General features: G+C 41.3%; 1 long non-coding RNA gene across 1 annotated transcript in view; it reads right to left on the minus strand.

Annotated features, from left to right (window-relative positions):
* Window positions 1-2,857: 2,857 nt before the first annotated feature.
* LOC138267595 (uncharacterized) overlaps window positions 2,858-20,541 on the minus strand; it is a 64,303-nt gene continuing 46,619 nt past the window's right edge. Inside the window, exons 2-3 of the long non-coding RNA XR_011199830.1 lie at window positions 12,740-12,827; window positions 2,858-3,379 (exon numbers count right to left, since the gene is read on the minus strand). This is a non-coding gene — a long non-coding RNA (uncharacterized lncRNA). The remainder of the gene's footprint in view (window positions 3,380-12,739; window positions 12,828-20,541) is intronic.

The following is a 20,541-nucleotide window of genomic DNA, read 5'->3' on the forward strand; positions in this document are numbered from 1 at the left end:
GGTTTGAGTGAGTGGGTGTATAGGTGGGTGTAGGGCTAACTGCATGAGTGGCTGTATGGGTGACTTACTGGGTGCACAAGTGGCTATATGGGTGAATGATAGGGTACATGAGTGGCTGTCTGGGTGAGTGAGTGGGTATATGAGTGATTGTATAGGTGAGTGAGAGGGTGTATGAGTTGTTGTATGGATGACTTAATGACTGTATGAGTGCTGTATGTGTCAGTGAGTGAGTTCATTTCTGTGTGAATGAGTGAGTGAATGTATAAGTGGTATATATACAGTTGTGTAAGTGCTTACATTTGAGACTGATTGAGTGTGTTCGTTAAGTACTGTATAGGTCTGTAACAAGAAAACAAATTGCTGGCAACACATATAAAATACTGTCTATGGATGAAGACTGTTTCCATAAGTGTCTGAAAGAAATTTTCTCTGCCACTACTACTACCTTCACAGACGCATGTCTCCAAACACTGTTGAAAACAAAGAAGAACATAAATATGTTAGTATTATGTTTAGCCAAGATCTGAAACAAAACAGCATACCTTCCTTATGCTGTAGCAGTATTTGACATTTTAGTAAAACATTTTACTTTCCCTCCTTCCTGTTCTCAGTGTTTATACTAGTACATATAATCAGAGTACTGTGTAATCATCATTGAACAGTGGGGAAAAAACAATCATATAGATCAACGGTACTCAAAGTACGGCCCGCGGGCCGCCAGCGGCCCCACGGACCTAGCTTGGCGGCCCGCGAGACGCACACCAAACGCCATATCATAATGGCAGCAGTATGTAAACATAGAAGAGGGCCGCGGGAGCATGCTCCCGCGGCCCTCCTCTATGTTTACATACGGCGGCCATTGTTTATGGCGTTGCCCTGACGATCCTGGAAGCCAAAGCCCCATAAAAGTCAGCGCTTGCAGCTAACTTTTATGGGGCTTTGGTCGTCTGCTTCCTGTCACCGGCTCCACGTCTGCTGCCCGCCTGCCTGCCTGCTGTTCCACATTTGTGGCATCTTTACAGTGCTTTGAGTCAGGTAAGGCTCTTTGGTTATTTATTTATTTGTTTTTAATGTAGTGTGTGTTACTGGGGTAGGCGTGAGAGCAGATTGCGCTGTGTGTGTGCGCTGTGTGTGTTACTGGGGTAGGGGTGAGAGCAGATGGCGCTGTGTGTGTGCGCCCTGTGTGTGTTACTGGGGTAGGGGTGAGAGCAGATGGCGCTGTATGTGTGCGCGCTGTGTGTGTTACTGGGGTAGGGGTGAGAGCAGATGGCGCTGTGTGTGTGCGCGCTGTGTGTGTTACTGGGGTAGGGGTGAGAGCAGATGGCGCTGTGTGTGTGTGTTTCTGGGGTGGGGTGAGAGCAGATGGCGATGTGTGCAGATGGCGCAGTGTGTGTTACTGGGGTAGGGGTGAGAGCAGATGGCGCTGTGTGTGTTACTGGGGTAGGGGTGGGAGCAGATGGCGCTGTGTGCAGATGGCGCAGTGTGTGTTACTGGGGTAGGGGTGAGAGCAGATGGCGCTGTGTGTGTTACTGGGGTAGGGGTGAGAGCAGATGGCGCTGTGTGTGTTACTGGGGTAGGGGTGAGAGCAGATGGCGCTGTGTGCAGATGGCGCTGTGTGTGTTACTGGGGTAGGGGTGAGAGCAGATGGCGCTGTGTGTGTTACTGGGGTAGGGGGTGAGAGCAGATGGCGCTGTGTGTGTTACTGGGGTAGGGGTGGGAGCAGATGGTGCTGTGTGCAGATGGCGCTGTGTGTGTTACTGAGGTAGGGGTGAGAGCAGATGGCGCTGTGTGTGTTACTGGGGTAGGGGTGAGAGCAGATGGCGATGTTTTGAAAAAGGGGGTGGTTGTTCCCCCTCTAAGCCCCGCCCCCTCTAAGCCCCGCCCCCCGCTGTCACTTCAGTGCGGCCCTCGGCCGCAAACCATACTGCAATTTTGGCCCCCGAGAAAAAGTTTGTGAGTACCCATGATATAGATTGTAGAAACAACCCATAAATCCACAGTATTTCACGACAAGTAAGTGATACTGTGAATTGCACTCACTACAATTTTAAATTTCTTTAATTAAGCTACACTTACTACAGTAACCCCAAAAACATATGTTAAAAACATTTTGGTTATTGTTATACTTGCTACAAAACTACAAACAAATATAATTCACACTTGAATTTTCCACATGGTTTTGTAGACATCCCCCCTAACAGGCCAAATGATGTCTTAAACAATGAAAATCCACACAGTAAGAAGACCATATATTCATTTTCTTCCAGAAATTCTTTGAAGATATTTTGTGCACACTTCATTTTCGAATATCCTTTTGTTGACATCACCCCTGATAGGCAGACTGCTGTCTTAAACAATGATGATCCACATAGGAAGAAGACCATATAGTCATTTTCTTCCAGAAAACCTATGAAGATATTAAATTTTTGTCGACATCACCCCTGATAGGCGGAATGATGTCTTAAACGGTGATGATGATAATAGGTAAGTATGAGGAAGTTTGAAAGCTAGTTTTTGTTTGAATTGCAGACTAGTCATTGCACTCTGTCAATCCAGTTAGGCCTTAAATATACAGTAATGCCCAGATGTAATATTAAGGCCTTTTTGGAAGATGATAGCCCAAGTACAGTATGTTCTCCCAGAAATTGATATTTAACGTTTGTAATCTCGGTGTGCTCTGCCTCACTGAAACATTGCTATATTGTATTTACCACTTCTCTGTATAAACAATGTAGACAATACATTTGATTTACAACTTGGACAGGTCACTCTTCTTTATTATTTTATCAAAAGACACACTTTTGGAATCTAGACGATTTAATCAGAGAAATCGCTCAGATTGGATTTCAGTGGTAAATGAGAAAAAGCAATCTTCACACTCATGGTTCCATGTATAATGTAGATTTTCCTAGTAATTTATGAAGGAAATTCTTAATTGTATTAAAGACACGGAGGCCAGTATTACGCTATACTTTTCTTGCTTTAATTTTAACAGCAGCTGTCAACAACAGTAAAAACTACAAATCCCAGATGGCAAAAGAAATAAGCCAATGGGAAGAGAAACGTAGTCCTTCAGATATAACCACTCAGCATTGTATTCACCATATAATGACTTCACTTGACTGCAAACAGCCCTTTTTTCTTGCTCGAGAAGTTAACAAGAATGAAATAAAGGCAAAATAGATAATAACATTAAAAGAGCCATAATAAGAGAAAGCAGTTCATGACAAAAGTTCATTAATCCTGGAAATGGTAAGATGTGTGGAGGGATTGAACAAACAGGATTCCCAAGGCAGCTTGAAGAGGACGTAGCTCCATAAGAAGAACCAAGCAGTGTGTCTTCAGCGTTATGAGGTCGGTTGCAATAGAGTTGGAGTCGCTGTGAGGGTGGGAAAGAACAATAAAGTTAGAAAATTGTGGAGGGATAATACTTGCCTCTGTGTCCTTAATAAAATTAAGACTTTCCTTCTTAAATTACTAGGAAAATCTACATTTTATGTCAAGACATGAGGCTCCTATTATGCTTTTTAAAGCGCATTAATAACAGTTGAAGAAAGATTGACAACAGGTTTACAATACAAAATTCTAAACACATTGTCATTAGACCAATCAGCTGATCTAAGAATGTCCTCTAAGCGGGAACCACCCTAGAAGGCCTTGGAGGCCATGGCTCCCCTGGCGGAATGGGCCCCAAAAGCAGACGTATCAATACCAGCAAGGGACATGATCCATCTGACCCAATGAGCCAGAGTAGGAAACGACGTTGGTTTGTAATGTTTCCTAGAAGATATGAGTAGTTGAGAAACAGAGGACGTTCTTAGATCCCCAATTTTTGGTTCATAAACATTTAATCATTGCCCAACACACAATTTTGGATGATCTGGAAAATAGGGGTAAAACACTGATGTGAGGTTTGCTTTGGTACGTCAAATCACAGTGAATAACACACCTGATGGAGTAAATTGGCGATAGGAAATGTCTAAAGCTCTTACATCAGACAATTGTTTGATCGAAATGAAACATAACATTGTTAATTTTGCAGAAAGCATTTTTTGGGAAAGAATAGCATTATCAGGCCATGACAAAAAAATATTCAAAACAATATTGACATCCCATAGTTTATTGTATTTGGGAAGAGAGGGGTTACAGAATGTTATTCCCTTTAAAAGTTGGCAAACAAGAGGATGTTCTCCCACTGGTTTTCCATTGATTTATGAATGATTCGAAGAAATTGCTGACCTATAGAGATTTATAATAAAAAAAGATTTTCCTTTGCTAGCTTCTGATTCGAGGAAATTGATAATGAAGATTACCTCAGTTGAAAGGAAATTGATTTATTTTCCAAAACACCAGCTGGGCCATAAAGACCAAGCTGACTTGTAGGCCTTTGTAGTTCCTGGAGCCCAAGACTGTGTGATATATTTTGAAGCTCCTGCCGAAATGAGAGGGAGAGATTGGTTATTCTGGAAATCTCCCACACTGAAAGGGTAAGAAGATTGTCTAAACAAGGTTGTGAGGATGATTCAGGGGGTCCAAAAGGAGAAGGGGAAATGAAGGAAGGAGAAAGGGGAAATCTATGGATAACTCTAGGAGGGTTGGGAACCATACCTGGGACTGCCAAAATGGAGCTATGAGCACTAGTGTTGCCTTTTGAGGTCTGACATGCGCAAGTAATCTGCTGATCATGAGAAAGGGGGAAAGGTATAATTTAGGGAGAGAGACCAATCCTGTAAGAAGGCATCTGAGGCTAACGCTAATGGATCTGGGTGCCAACTGTAAAATTTAGGAAGTTGGGATTTGAGAAGAGAGGCAAAAAGATCTATCATCAGCGGACCCCATTTGTCCTGAATTGAATGGAAAATCGAGGGATGGAGTTTCCAGTCGCTTGAATCCCAAAAGTGTTGAGTGCCAATTCGCTACAGAATTGAGATCGCCTGCGAGATTTTCTGCACAAACTGAAGCTTGGTTTGAAAGGCAATATTACCAGAAGGCTTTGGCTAGTTCTGCTAAAGATTTGGATTTCGTACCCCCTAAATGGTTTGTATACCTTACCGCTGAAATGTTGTCCATCCTGAGAAGGATAGTGCAGCAAACTCTGTTCTTTGCAAGGCTTATAATTCCAAAGGAGCCTGCAAGCATCTCTAAATAATTTACATGCTATCTGGACTCCTCGAGTGACCATATACCTCCAGTCGATATTGGACCACAGCTGGCCCCCCAACCCGTGAGGCTTGCATCTGATTCTAATACAAGGTCTGGGGCTGATGCAAATATTGTTCTGCCGTTCCAGACATCTAAATGGAGAATCCACCATTGAAGTTCCAGTCTTGATCTAGCGACATGGAGTCTGAGTACGCAAGCCGTTTTTTTAAATGTTGGATTTTTAACCTCTGGAGAGCCCTGTAATGTAGAGGACCTGGAAAGATTGCTTGGATAGAAGAGGAGAGAAGGCCTACTTTTCGAGCGAGAGATCTGAGAGGGATAAAAGAATTGAGTAGAACCTGAAGAATTTCTGATTTTATATATTTTACCTTTGCTGAAGGGAGATATAGTGTGGCAGAAACTGAATTTATTTCAAAAATCCAAAATTGTATTCATTGGGTTGGAGATAAAGTTTTTCTTTGTTGAGACTGAATCCTAGATCCTCTAAAAGGTAGCAGGTAAAGGAGATGTGGGATTGAGGGGATAGAATACTCTGGTTCATTATGAGTATGTCATCTGGATAGATTATGAGTCTGACACCCTTAGCTCTGAGTAGAGCTACCACCGGCTTCATTAACTTGGTAAAACACCAAGGAGCTGAAGAAAGACCGAATGAAAGGGATGCAAAATGGAAGTATTGATCTAACCACTGAAATTGAAGACATTTTCTGTAACTTGGATGAATAGGGACGATGAGATATGCATTGTGCAAATCCAAACAAGCCATCTAGTCGTTTTGAAGAAGGATGTCCCTGAGGTGAAGAATCATTTCCATTTTGAAATGGCGGTAAACTACAAATTGGTTGCAATACCTGAGGTTGATTACTGGCCGCATCTTTTTGTTTTAATTTTGAACTAAAAAGATGGAGCTGGTGAAACCTGACGAGTTGGGATGACAAGGGGCAATAGCTTGTTTTTGGAGAAAGGAATGTACTTGTATAGAGATGAGACCAAACATTTCTGTTGAGAACTTTGGTGGAAGGGGAGGACTGAAAAGGTTCTGAGTAAAGTTTGATAGCATAATCTTGAAGCATGTTTTAAACCCAAGGGTCTGCTGTGATTGACAACCATTTTGGAAGTAAAAAACGAAGAAGACCCCCTATAGGAAGAAGGCTGTAATGAAAACTCACCTGTTTGGTTAGAGTATCTGGAACCTCTGGAGCTCTACCACGGAAACCCCTGCCTCTTTGTGGGTAAAAGTGAGATTTGTATTCCTGGTAGGAGGTATTGTAAGATCCTCTGGAACCTTGGTTGGTGTAACCACAGCCGGCAAAGCGGTTCCTTCCTCTGCCAGCCCTGGCAAAAAACAGTTGAGAAAACATTTTCTTCAGGGATTGCTGTGCTTTATCCAGTGAAGCGAAAGTAGAGACACATTTACTCAACTCTTTGACAAAAGAGTCACCAAAAAGAAGACCTTCCACCTTGATACCTGGATCCACAGTTGCAAGGTTTACCAATTTGGGATTCAATTTGAGCAGGAGCCCCTTCCTGCATTCATGAGTGAGGACAGAATTAGCATTGCCCAGTAGACAGAAAGTACGTTGGACCCAAAGTGAAAGTTCTTCAGGGTCTATGGCAATGTTCTCCAATCTAGCAGCCTCTGCCAGGTCAAAAATTCGAGTAAGTGGTCCAACCACATCCAAATGTTTGTCCTGACAAGAGGACCAAGTTTTATCTACACCCTTGCAAGGGTCCTTGCCATATTTAGTAAAAAATGTTAAGTGTTGAGTCAGTGGAAGGAGTTACAGAAATGTTTTGAGGGAGAGAAGGACGGGGGCATTCGGACCTTAACTTTGATATGGTTTGTTTGTAGAAGGGGAAGCATAGTCTGGAAGATACATATTCACCAACATGATTCTCAGGGACCCACTCTGTAGAATTTGGATGGTGGATATGAGTGGGATCAAACCTGGGGACCCCATCCGAATCCATTACAACCTTAGGTTTGGAAACATCCTGATGCACAATTTTAGGTTTCTTTGCTGAAGGTGGAGATAACAATCCTCCATTATCATGATCAGATAAGTTATCATCTGAGTCCACATCAGCCAAATCATCATTTATATCCAGAATAGAGGAGACCAAAATGGGAGAAGAAATATGTTTGGGTTTTGTTGTACATTTGGATGATATGATATTTTTTGTTTTTCATGAATATTTCCCTCCTTAGAAGGAGGCCTGTGAGGAGCCATGTCCTCTGCCTTGCATGAGGAAACCTCACCAACCAGTAGCACCAAGTTATGTTGCTTTTTAGATTGTAGATTACCTAAAGGGCACTTTCTGCCTTTCCCCGCAGAATGGGCCAAAATTGTTTTTGACATCATGTTAAAAACAGAAGTTTCCAAATGTTTTGATGTTTTATTCATTGAGGCAGAAACTGCCTGTTGTACAGAGGCTTGAATAAAATTATTCAATCCCTCTTTAATATTATTTTCCTTCTCTAGAGCATCCAGAATCAGAGGAGAGCTATCAATATTCATGACCAAATCAAACATGGCTACAATATCTAACAATTCAGTAAATAACGGGTTAAAACCCAAGGGAGTGGAATTGACATGCTAAGCCCCGCCTATGGGCATGTATGAGGGAGAAAAGAGGAGTTAGAAGAAGGCGTGACAAACAAGCCCTCACTGCCAGAATGAAAGCAGGAGGCTCAGCGATAAAAGGGAGGAAAAAACCTGAATAAATCGGCATTCGACAGAGCCCAGTAAATAAACAGTAATCGTTCCTCAGAAGCAGCATAAAATGGCAACCGCTATCTGACGAACGAACTCCAAATGGACAAAACGAATTGAGCGCGAGGGACAGCACGCTCGGGCCAATGCGGCAACGTGTCAGCTGAACAAAGGGAAAGATGAATAAAAGAGCAGCGCGGAACGTGTGAAATCTAGAAAAACGCTAAATGCCAACAATATAATAAACAAATAGTAATACCAGTAAATATAAATAAATGCAAGGTGAAGTACTTAAATTGACTGCGAGCAGCAAGAAAAGAGGGCTGTTCGCAGTCAAGTTAGGTCATTATATGGTGTATACATTGCTGATTGGTTATATCTGAAGGACTACGTTTCTCTTCCCATTGGCTTATATTTTTGCCATCTGGGATTTGTAGTATTTATTGTTATTGACTGCTGCTGTTAAAATTAAAGCAAGAAAAGTATAGCGAAATAGGAGCCTCTGGTCTGGACAGAAAAGTCAGTCCAAATATGTCATCAATATTTACATTTTCTTCTTCTAAACTTCCAAGGATCCCCATAATAAATTCCTGTGCATCTTGTTGAGCATTGAGAGTAAATATTACAGATCCACTATATTTGTCTACTAGTTATCGAATGTCTGAAGCAGAATGTGTTACACTTCTGTCACAAGATCAGTGTTGAAGGCAATGACACAGTGTGGTGCACAATGTGTTCCGTGTGTTTTCTTGAATTGCATTCACAACATGTGGTAAATGATAGAGAGCATTGAGAACAACATTAGCATAGCTGTTTACACCATTAGTGTTATCCAACTGGCATCCTATAATATCTCCATTTTCCAATTTTCTTTTCTTTAAACCTTTTTGTTTAGCCTCGCTTTCTGTTTTTCTGTCATATTCCTTGATTCTTTTGTTTGTTTCTGCTTAGGACATAATGCCAATTTTTCATACACAGGATACTGTCCTAAATGAGTAGCATATGTACTTCTTAATCTGTTGTACTGCATCACAAAATTTGCATCTGCCCTAAGCTTCTCATCAAAATCAACCAGAAACAAACCAGACAATGTTTGAACTTGTGACAATGCTATATATAACATTCCTTCTTTAAATACTGTACTTCCAATATTAGTAAATACAGCATCAACACTTAAACCTTGAGACTTATGGATAGTTACAACATACGCAAGACAGACTGGGAACTGTTTTCGCCGGACATATAAATCTTTTAAAACCAAAAAGCGTATAATACATTGTCCAATTTGTTTAACACCATCTACCTGATCAAACTTTATAGTCAAGAATTTAACCTCATCATGGCTAGGGAATTTAATCAAATCAATACCTTTATCCATCGCACCATTTACTAATCCTTCTTCAACACTTAAATTACGTCTTAAAATTACTCTACAGTTTTTGCTGACTTTGCAAACACTTCTCTAGTCCAGCAGAGCTGAAAACAGAATTTCATAAAGGCACTTATCTTCTAGATGTCAACTTCTAATTGGATACTATGTATCCAACATATTTGATTTCACAATGTGTGTACCTTGTAGATCAAACTCTGCTAAGGACTGAATTTCTGGGAAAGACTTTAACATGCTGTTTTGTGTACTAGCTAGACCAAGAGTTACCCAGACAATTCCTTTTGATTTTGAGACCAAACATACTGAACGTAGCCTGTCACAGGCTTCACAGGATCCCATTTCCCTATGAGAAAGCATTTTCAAGCTAAAGGAATACAATTTCTTGCTAAGTGTCTTCTCTAAGGAAATCTCCTTCATCTCTGCCTTTTCAGATTTTGTTATGTATGACGTGACCTACCGAGCCACAGCAATGGAGTTGCCTGAAACAAATAATGTGCCCATATTAGCATTCCACAATTTTAAATCACAGTATTATAGTGATTAATATATTTGGAAGCCTCTGTTCTTTGTAGGTTATATGTGTTCTTTGGTGAGTTCCATGTCAGTGTATGCCTCGCTAAAGACACAAAGCTGTTCACTCTTCCTTTTGAAATGACAGGTCTTGGAAATTCAAACCTACATCTTGTGTAAAAATGTCCCTTGGATTTGTATTTACAACAGCAATACTTCCTACATCTGTGTGTTTGGAAAAGCAAACCTTGTTCTCTGAGACCTCTTTCACCAGTGTGTTTTGGGATGCTACATGTCACATACTTTTCTGTGAAAGACAGTACAGACTTATCAGTGTCTGCTCCAAATGTGGGTGCGTCTTTTATTCATAGCAGATGTGAATATGAGGAGCACCTCTTGCCTGGTACTCTTTCCGCCTAAATAATTCAGTTACTTCTCGAAGAGGAGGATTGCTTTTGTTGCAGATAAAAGCCAGCATATCTTGGAATCTGTTGTTGAAATACCTACAAATAGTAGCAGGATCTAATGAGCAAATTTCTCCAGCTGACTTTACAATGATGTCTTTTAAGTTTGAGTTCGCCTTGCTCAAGATTTGAAGCAGGTCATCCCACTCATTCCCAGTGCAACTGAGTGTCAGAAAGCAGGTTGGTGTATCCAGGTTTCCCCGCATACATTTCAGGTTTCCACAATGGAACCAATATTGGTTGGTGACACTTTGGCACGCCATTAAATAAATCAAGGTGCATTCTAAGTTTTCATCCTGTTCATGAACTTTGATGATAAAATCTCTCGCAGAGAGATTTTGAAGGTTAACTCCTGTTTTTAGAATGTGATTTACTGCATATGAAAGCCCAGATAAGTCACTCTCAAATAGAAGGTGAACTATGTATGGGATACACTGTCTGAATCTTGGATTCTCTGAACATAATCATGTTGATCAGTATTCGTCTGCTGGTATTTTTATTTGCTGGTCAACATAGCGACCACCTACTCCAGTGGGGAAAAAACTGGGGAAAACAGCAAGCCTCTAAGTTTGTTCCTACACACTCATGGGAACTCCCTTTGCTTGTTCCATTTGAAACAGCTCAATAGCATCACCAATGACTTATTTGGAACGTAACGGATGGATGCTGTAGTGTTCATAAATTTGTTCTGATCGGGATCGATCTACTTTTTCTATTTGTCCACTTGCTGGCAAACTGTCATCTACAATATTTTGTACATCAGGTTCAACATCAACATTTTCATAATAAACATTATTTGATACCAGGTATAATGTTGCTTGTTTTACTTTATTAACAACAACTAACTCTTGCCAAATTGTTTTATTCTTGTTGGCACACCATTTACTAGAATAATAAGTGGCTCATCATTGTCTTTGTCTACCCCTACAATTTCAATATTCTTATTAAAGTCTAATGGCAAATATACTACTCTTTCTTTAAGGCCTTTCTGTAACTCCGTTGAATGCAATTTACCTGTTTTAGGTTCCAATCATATAACTCCTTGAAATGGATGTACAGATTATATAAGGATTGATTCATATACATTTAAGTCTTGTAGTTTAGGAATACTCACTAGTTCTAACTTGTTATGTACTGCTGTAGCTGGTGTTTACTTATCTTCTGACTTATCATAGCAGTACTTACATATAATTTGCTACATGGAAAGGTCAAACCGTTCCTCTACAAATAAATAAGCAGCAAAATCTTACCACTTTTCTCTGTTTTCCCCTTCAGGTTTGGAAAATACTTCTACATTCTGTGTTTGACTTTTGTAGTGAGTGCATCAACAACAAATAAAACACGGCTTGGGTTTTCAGAACAAGCTATGTTAAGCTTTATAATCTATTGGTCAAAATTCTCAGTACCAATAGCTGTGCTCTGTTCTCTAATACCTGTACCTATAAATTCCTCATTCTCCCAAGAATCCATTCAGAACTGAAGAAACAAAAATACACATCCTCACAAACTTTTTCTACCTCCCCTACTGTACTGTGGAAAACTACTCTATTAATTTCTCCTTAACATAAGTCTGGAGTCTTCACATAATAAAGTCTTCTACCTAAATTTCGTATTTTTGAGTGGTGACCTGCCAACATTCTAAAGTGATGAATGGTGCTTTGGCACACTTTCTTTGATACAAATGCTAATGAATGTCCTTGTAAATTACTATACTTTCTTACTCTGCATGGATTTAATCCTTGTAAAATTGAATTTTTTTCTTCAGACTCCTGCATGGAAAGTCATGCACAAATGTTTGTAATAAATCAATAGATTCCTGTCGAATACTACACATACTGTTACAGTGCCATTTGTAAACAGGGCCCTGTCTACACCTTCCCAGAACCTCTTCAGCTATTACCTCTTCCATATTTCTAGGAACTAGCTCTTCTTTTTCAACTGGACTGCCATCCTTGATCTCATAGCATTGACCAGTTGAATCAACTGCATGTACTAACGTGTTCTCTTGCAAATAACCTTCTACATTACAAAAAGGTTTTATTGGAGGTATGCGTCCATTCACCACTACAGATTTTACAAAAAATACTTTTATTAACAAGTCTTTTCCTTTGGTTGCATCTCTTCATACCCAGCACTGTTCTATCTAATTTTCTCATTCTAGTTAAAATCATAATAAAAAGATTCCTCTTTGAGGCAAATTCCTTATCAACCACAGCCTCAACATGTTCGTTTTGTTTCACTACTTCTCTTCTCCTTTTGCACTGCTTTATAGTTTTATTGAGATTTTCAAATTACCTTGGCAGGAAACATTCGAACTAATTTCTTTGAAATGTTGCTGTATTCTGGTTAAGCTATCTGCTTTCTTCATTGATTTCTTGCTTGTAATCTGACGTGTTTTTTTCTTTGGCTGATTTCGAAGTCTCCTTTTTATGTTCTTGATTTTGCAAATGTTAGAGTTTCCCATATACAACATTTAAAAAAAAAAATGGTTTTCTTACCAGCAGCTCTTTTCTCTTTAGTCATATTGTCCACATGTTGTTGTTTTCGTTTCTCCGTTGCAAGTAGATAGTATACTTTCCCCAGTTTCTTTTGTGAAATAAGAAAATAGCAACATGTTTACATTTTCATTGTAGACTGTTCAGTTTTATATTTAAATCCAGTACAAACAATTGCATCACTGTGTTTTCAGCATTTTGCGTCAGTTAGTTTTCATGTCTAAAGAACATAAGGCCTCTCTCTGTTATCATAGGCATGAGTGTCTGACTCATTGTTTCGCTATATGCATCAGTGTGCACTTGGGTGTGTTATGTATGCCTGGGTACCTTATCAGGTGCACCAGTGTATCTCTAGGTATGTTAGTGTATGCATAAGTGTGAGCATGGGTATGTCCGCATATGTGTCCATCTATGCCTGGGTGTGTAAGTGTATGCAAAAGTGTGTGCCTGCCTGTGTTACTGTATGGATTACTATGTGACTGGGTGTATCAGTGTATGATTAAGAGTATCATTATGTGTGCTAGTGCATAGGTGAATCTGTCCTTGGTCTGTCAGTTTATCCATCAGTGTCTTATTATGACTATTACTGTATATATCAGTGTATACCTCCGTGTTTGGGTCAGTGTATGACTGTGTTACTGTGTTCATCACGGTGTGCCTACCTTTCTCAGTGTATGCCTCTGTATGTGTCTGGGAGTGTCACTGGCTCACTGTTTCACTGCATACATCAGTGTGTACTTAGCTGTGTCACTGTATGGATCAGTGTCTGCCTGTGTATCTTATCACATGCATCAGTGTGACTCTGGATATGGTAATGTATTTATGTGTATGTGACTGGGTGTGTCACTGTATATATGAGTGACTGCCTGGGTTTTTCAGTGTATGCATCAGTGTGTTGCTGGATGTCACAGTGTACATAAGTGTGTGCCTGGGTATGTCAAGATGTGTCAGTGTGTGCCTGGGTGTTATAGCATATGTGTCTGTATCTGACAGGTTGTGTTACTATATGCATCAGAGTGTGGGGTGTGAATGTATGTATCAGTGTGTTGATAGGTTTGTCAGTGTATGTATGAGTGTATGTCTGGGTGTTACAGTGTATGTATCAGTGTGTGCCTGGGTCTTCCAGCATAAGCATCAGTGTGTGCCTATGTGTTTCAGTATATGTATTACTAAGTGCTTGGGCATACAGTTGTATGTATAAGTGTGTCAGTGTATTCATGAGTGTGTTCTTGGTTGTGTCACTGTATGCATTAGTTTGTGCCTGGGTATGTCAGTTTATGCATCAGTGTATGTATGGTTGTATTAGTGTGTACATGAGTGTGTACCTGGCTGTCTCAGTGTATACATCAGTGTGTACCTTCTTGTGTGAGTCTATGCATGAGTGTGTGTCTGAGATTGTCATTGTATGCGTCAGTCTGCGTCTAGGTGTATACGTGTATGCCTGGGTGTCTTAGTGCAAGGATCAGTGTGTGCCTGGGCATGTTGGTGAATGATTAGTGTTAGCCTGGGTGTGTTAGTGTGTGCATGAGTGTGTGCCTGATTATGCTTTGTATGTATGTTGAGTGATAACTAATTTCATCAATATCTTTCTAACTGGGTGGGTGTGAACAATTAAGCTTTTGACAACAGGTTTGTGACACACAGTATCGGTGAGACAATGGATCTATAATACATCATATGGAACTGAAAGTGCAGAAATGATAAACTTCCATTTCAGCAGAAACGACCCTCCCTGTAACCTACATATACACTACATTACACGTAATTTACATCTAAACCTTGTAGTGTTTATAAATGGCAACATATATAATCTCCTGTAGCATGCAAAAGGTATGGTTGTAAATCTCCTACGGCTAATCATTTTCTTAAATAAAAAATACCTTAGTACATATATGAATGAAAGTGTCAATACCTCTCTGGGTTTATCTGAAACATTATACTTTTCTGGATGCCATATACACTTTTAACCCACTTATTTACAGACACACCTAAGAATACACATCTGTTGTAAATGTACACTGTAATTCACATACCTGTTAAAAGGCTTTAGTTGGTAGGTAAAGTACTGTCACAATATCACTTAAATCTTCTCTTTTTATAACCAATAAATCTCAGCATAAGAATGGTACACCCCTCTCACAGCAACAAACCATTAATGGCAACCTATTCAACTGGTCTGAGAAAAACTCTGTTAGTCAACAAATCAAAAACTGTGTTCCAGATCTTATTTTTCTTATCCAATATCTGAATGGTCAATGACTGCTAACCCTAACATGTAGTTTTACAAAGAAGCCCAATTTGCTACTGTGTGCAGCTGGAGTCATGGCTCTATTGTGTCGCCCAGCGCTGCCACCCGTGTAACTTCACTACAGAGTCGTCACTCCAGACAGGGGTTTGAAAATATATTTTCCATTGTGTTTAGGTCATTTTTCATGTACATTTACAATGCAATAGTAATAGTGATTTGGAAAAATATTTGTTACTAGATACTACTATACCAAAACCTCCTCTTACTTTTAGAGTGTAACTCTGCTTTAATAAATGCCCTTGCCCCCACACTCTTTCACTTCAGCTGCCATAGCAACCTCCTCTGGAACACTCCACTGTACCAGTAGTTCAAAAGTTCACGGCACCATCTGTCTGTCAGCAGCATACTAGCTTTAAATTGTTCTATTGCAGATGTGGTTGACTGTTACAGAACATAAGCATAGCCAAAATAGCATTACTTGTATGTATTTTTTTTACAGCAGGTTCTCCCTCCATTTTATCCACCTCACATTTTGAAAACTGCCTCATTCAGCTGTATCCTTCTCCTGTGTGCTACTGCTCCTTTCCTTCAAAATGGTTAGAGTGCGAATTGCAGGACACAGCTGTTTTTTGAGCAAGTGAGTATGCTATAAAGAGTGGCATTGACAGGGTCCTTGGTGTGCCTAGTGTAGATATTACTTCGATTGGCCACAAAGGGTTAAAGTGGCAGCAATTGTTTCCATTGGTTGAACCACTGCACCTCAAGTTTGCGTACTGTGGTGGTAATGACCTAGGCACACTGACTGGGGTAGGACTGGAAATCCTAATGAAGGATACCTTTGTTCAATAAATACAACTTTTCCCTCACACTGCCTTTTTGTTCTCTATCATATGCCAGAGGCAGAAATGGAAGTGGTCAACTGAATTCTGTCCACAGGTAGACCGAGCCAGGAAAAATGTTAATGAAACTGTTCCAGTATTCATCAGAGACTATAACATGGCCTCTATCTACAAAAATAATCTGCACTTTGACATGGATGGGATATATAGAAATGGTGGTGTTCACTTTACAGATGAAAGCAACAGAGTATTTCTGAGCAACTTGAAAATCTGCATCCACTCTTGTGTGTACTGAGGATATACACACAATAAACACAAAGGCTCTTCTTAGAGCCACAATATCCCAAACACTATTTCAATTTAAAAGAAAATCAGATTCTTTTTTTTTAAACAAAAATCAGAGTCTCAACTTTGTAGCAGATCTGCAAACCAAAAGCACACATTCAATGCACAACACCCAGCACCCAACATATTGTTCATATGTCTTTGTTTCACTCTCCCCATGTCGCAATACATTTCTGAATAGCTTTGGGAAAGTCTAATGCGGTCTGTGAGTGGGTGCATGAGTGCCAGTGGGTCTCTGAGTGGGTGCATGAGTGTGTGACTGGGTCTATGAATGGGTGTGTGAATGTCTGAGTGGGTCTTTGAGTGGGTTTGTGAGTGTCTGAGTGGGTCTTTGAGTGGGTGTATGAGTGACAGTGCGTATATGAGTAGGTGCATGAGTGTGTGTGTGGGTCTTTGAGTGAATGTATCCGTGTCAGTGGGTCTGTGAGTGGATGCATAGTCTGAGTGGGTGTGTGAGTATTTGGGTTTTGTGAGTGGGTGCATGAGTGTGTCAGTGGGTCTATAAGTGGCTGTGTGAGTGTCTGACTGGGTCTTTAAGTGGGTGTGTGAGTGTGAGTGGGTCTCTGAGTAAGTGTATGAGCAACAGTGGGTCTGTGAGTCGGTGCATGAGTGTGAGTGGGTTTGTAAGTTGGTGTGTTACTGTGTGAGTGGGTCTGTGAGTATCTGAGTGGGTCTTTGGGTGGCTGCATGAGTGTCAGTGGGTCTGTGACTGGGTATATGAGTGTATGTGTGGGTCTTTGAGTGGTATGAGTGTTAGTGGGTCTGTGAGTGGGTGCCTGAGTGTGAGGGGGTCTCTGAGTGGGTGTGTGACTGACTGAGTAGGACTATAAGTGGATGCATGAGTGTGAGAGATGGGCCTGTCAGTGGGTGTGTGACTGAGTGGGTCTGTGAGTGGGTATGTGAGTGTGTCTGTGAGTGGGTATGTGAGTGTCTGAGTGAGTCTTTGAGTGGGTGCATGAGTGTGTGAATGTATATTTTGTCTTCCAATTTTTTTGATCTATTAAAGGGTTCCTCAGACACCCAGTAAATGCCCCAATTGGGTCAGAGTACCTCTACCCTGACCCCTTCTACTCTTTTCAGCCTCTATTTTCATCCCCCAGGACTGTGCAATGATTCATAAAATAGTGGCTGCAACTTTCTACACAGTTTGAGGCCAGCCAATCATAGTACTGCATCTGCAGCGTGGAGCTGTGGCACTCAGCGCAGGAGTCGCAACAGACCTTTGTTCTTATATATACAAATTTGTTTTCACCTTAATAACAAGAAAACCACTGAATGGATTCACAAAACGGTCGCTTTCTGGACCAAGACCTAGCTTTCTGCCAAATTTGGTGTAAACTTATCCAGTAGTTCGGGCTCTATTGCTATTCAAAATCCCTATGAAAAAATGCATGGGGGGAAAAAGTGCTTTGGGGACTCCCCCTTTTTCTCAGCCCCTGCTTGATGGATCACCCCAGAACTTTCCAGACAGCAGCTGATATGGACATTGAATTCTCTTGGAAAACTTTGTGATGATTCGTCAACCAGTGTCAAAGAAAGGGTCAAAAACCACTTTTGCTTTACCAACTAGTTCCTAACTATAACTATATATATATATAAACATATATATTCACTGAAAAAAGCCAAAGGTCACAGGGAAGTTATAGTTAGGTTCTGAATTTACTTGTACAAAACCATAGGAATTTGGCATTTATAGTTAGAGTTCTTTCAAGTAACTATAACTCGCGCCCTAAGGTAACTATAACTCGTGCCCTCGCCATGCACAGCTTTTTCTTAAAAAGATTCACGGAAGATGTTTAATTTATAGTTTTAGGGATGTTATAGAAGTTGTCCTGATTACAGTAATATCTAGGGTAATTAGCAGTGCATGGCAAGGGTGGGATTTATAATTACCTGAGGATGTGAGTTATAGTTACTTGAAAGAACTCTAACGATAACTGCTGACTTTCATGGTTTTGTATGAGGACATTCAGAACCGAACTATAATGACCCTGTAACCTGTTTTTTTTTCGGTGAATTTCTAAGGTTTTTTTTTTTACGTAACGTAATTTTCATTACTGTACATAAATCCAACCACTGCCACTGCCATGCACTGCCAAATCCTATAACAACCCAACCCCACGCTGAGCACAGTCTTTGGCTGTGTGCACCATGAGTTACCACAGGGCCTGCAGCCACGCCCGTTAAGGCCAACCCCTATAACCATCCAACCCATACTGCACACGGCCAAAGACCGTGCTCAGTAGGAGTTGGTTGCCTGGGCCTCTGCCAGGCCCTGCAGCCAACCCCCATAACCACCCAACTCAGGTGTCAGAGGGTGTCTCTTGGTGTGAGAGTGGGTGTGAAAGTTGGTGCTTGAGGGTCAGAGTAGTTTGTGAGTGGGTACATGAGGGTCTGAGTGGGTCTGTGAGTGGGTTCGTGAGTGTCTGAGTGGGTTGTGATTGGTTGTGTGAGGGTCTGAGTGTGTCTGTGAGTGGGTGCATCATTGTCTGAGTGCGTTTGTGAGTGGGTGCATGAGGGTCTGAGTGGGTTTGTGAGTGTGTGCATGAGTGGGTGCGTGAGGATCTGAGTGGGTTTGTGAGTGGGTGCGTCAGTATCTGAGTGGGTGTGTCAGTGACTGAGTTGGTCTGTGAGCTGGTGCATGAGGGTCTGAGGGGTTTCATGAGTGTCTGAGTGGGTCTTTGAGTAGGTCCATGAGGATCTGAGTGGGTCTGTGAGTGGGTGCATGAGTGTCTGAGTGGGCCTGTGAGTGGGTGCATCAGTGTCCGAGTGGGTCTGAAAGTGGATGTGGGAGTCTGAGTGGGTGCATGAGTCTGAGTGCACGTATGAGTGAATTAATTTGTGTATACATTTTTTTGAAAATTGGTTGCAGCCAACCCCCATAACTACCCAACCCTGCACAATGCACAGCCGAACAGTCTGTCTCTCTTCCTGTGAGAATAGCTGTGAGGGTGTCTCTGGGTGTGAGTGTCTCTGTATGGGTGTGAAAGTGGGTGTGTGAGGGTCTGAGTAGTTTGTGAGTGGTGCAAAAACGGTCTGAGTGGGTCTGAGTGGGTGCGTCAGTGTCTGAGTTGGGTGCATTAGGGTTTCAGTGGTTCTGTGAGAGGGTATGTGAGGGTCTGAGTGGGTCTGTGAGTGGGTGCATGAGGGTCTGAGTGGGTATGTGAGTGGGTGCGTGAGTGTCTGAGTGGGTCTGTGACAGTGCGTGAGGGTCTCAGTGGATCTGCAAGTGGGTGTGTCAGTATTTGGGTCTGTGAGTGGGTGCATCAGTGTCTGAGTGGGTGTGTGAGTTGGTGCATGAGGGTCTGAGTGGGTTTGTGACTGGGTGCATGAGTGTCTGAATGGGTCCGTGAGTGGGTGCATGAGGATCTGAGTGGGTCTGAGAACCTCAACACTCATACGCTTATTAACACAAGGATAGAGGCACTGACACAGCCACTTACAGGGTTAGAGGTCTGCTTATATATTGATGCATATACCTAGACAGCAGTTATGTTTACTGCAATAGCCAGTTGCACATGTAGTTACATAATCCTATACTTGCCATATTTACTTAAACACCTGGTAGGACACCCATAGATGTACTGAGACCCTCAGTCACATATCTAGTTGAATACTGACACAACCTACTCACACATGTACACAAGTACTCCTTTAAATATGGGTCAGCCCTACTACTGCAGAACCTGGGTGTGTACTTTACTGTCAGCTCCGCTTCCCATTAGAAAGGCTGCTTGCCAAACCTTAAACTGTAATTTTACTACTGAAAGTTAAGAACTCAGTTAGGCTGTGTAGGTAGGCCGTATAGCAGGGTGCTATGTAGTTAAAAGATTAAACATGTCATTCTAAGTTTCACTGAGTTAGAAGTGCACTGGCACACTCCAGTGCTCACATATATACACCTATTAACAAAAGGATAGACCAGGTGACATAGCCAGTGAGTCAGTCAGATATGTAGTGAAATACTGACACAACAAACTGACCTATCCTCACAAGTACTATTTTAAACATGGCACAGGCCTACTACTGCAGACTCTTAAGTGTGTCCTTTCACTAACAACTCAAGTTGCCATTAGAAAGACTGCTTGACAATCTTTAAACTATCCTTTCACTACCGAAATCTGAGCACTCAGCTATGCTGTGGTTAGGTGATAGAGCAGGGTGCTTTGCAGGTTAAAAGATGAAACATATGCTTCTACGTTTGACTGAGTTAGACATGCACTTGCAGACTCCTATGTTCACTTATATATTCAGTGTCAAACTTGTGCTGCAACTCATGTATATAATAACTAAAGGTTTAAGCCACTGACACAGCCACTCAGACCATGAGATGGCCTCTTATACATTCTAGCATACACCCAGACAGCAGTTAG

Source organism: Pleurodeles waltl, chromosome 12 (assembly GCF_031143425.1).
Source record: "Pleurodeles waltl isolate 20211129_DDA chromosome 12, aPleWal1.hap1.20221129, whole genome shotgun sequence".
In the NCBI taxonomy this organism is placed as follows: domain Eukaryota; kingdom Metazoa; phylum Chordata; class Amphibia; order Caudata; family Salamandridae; genus Pleurodeles; species Pleurodeles waltl.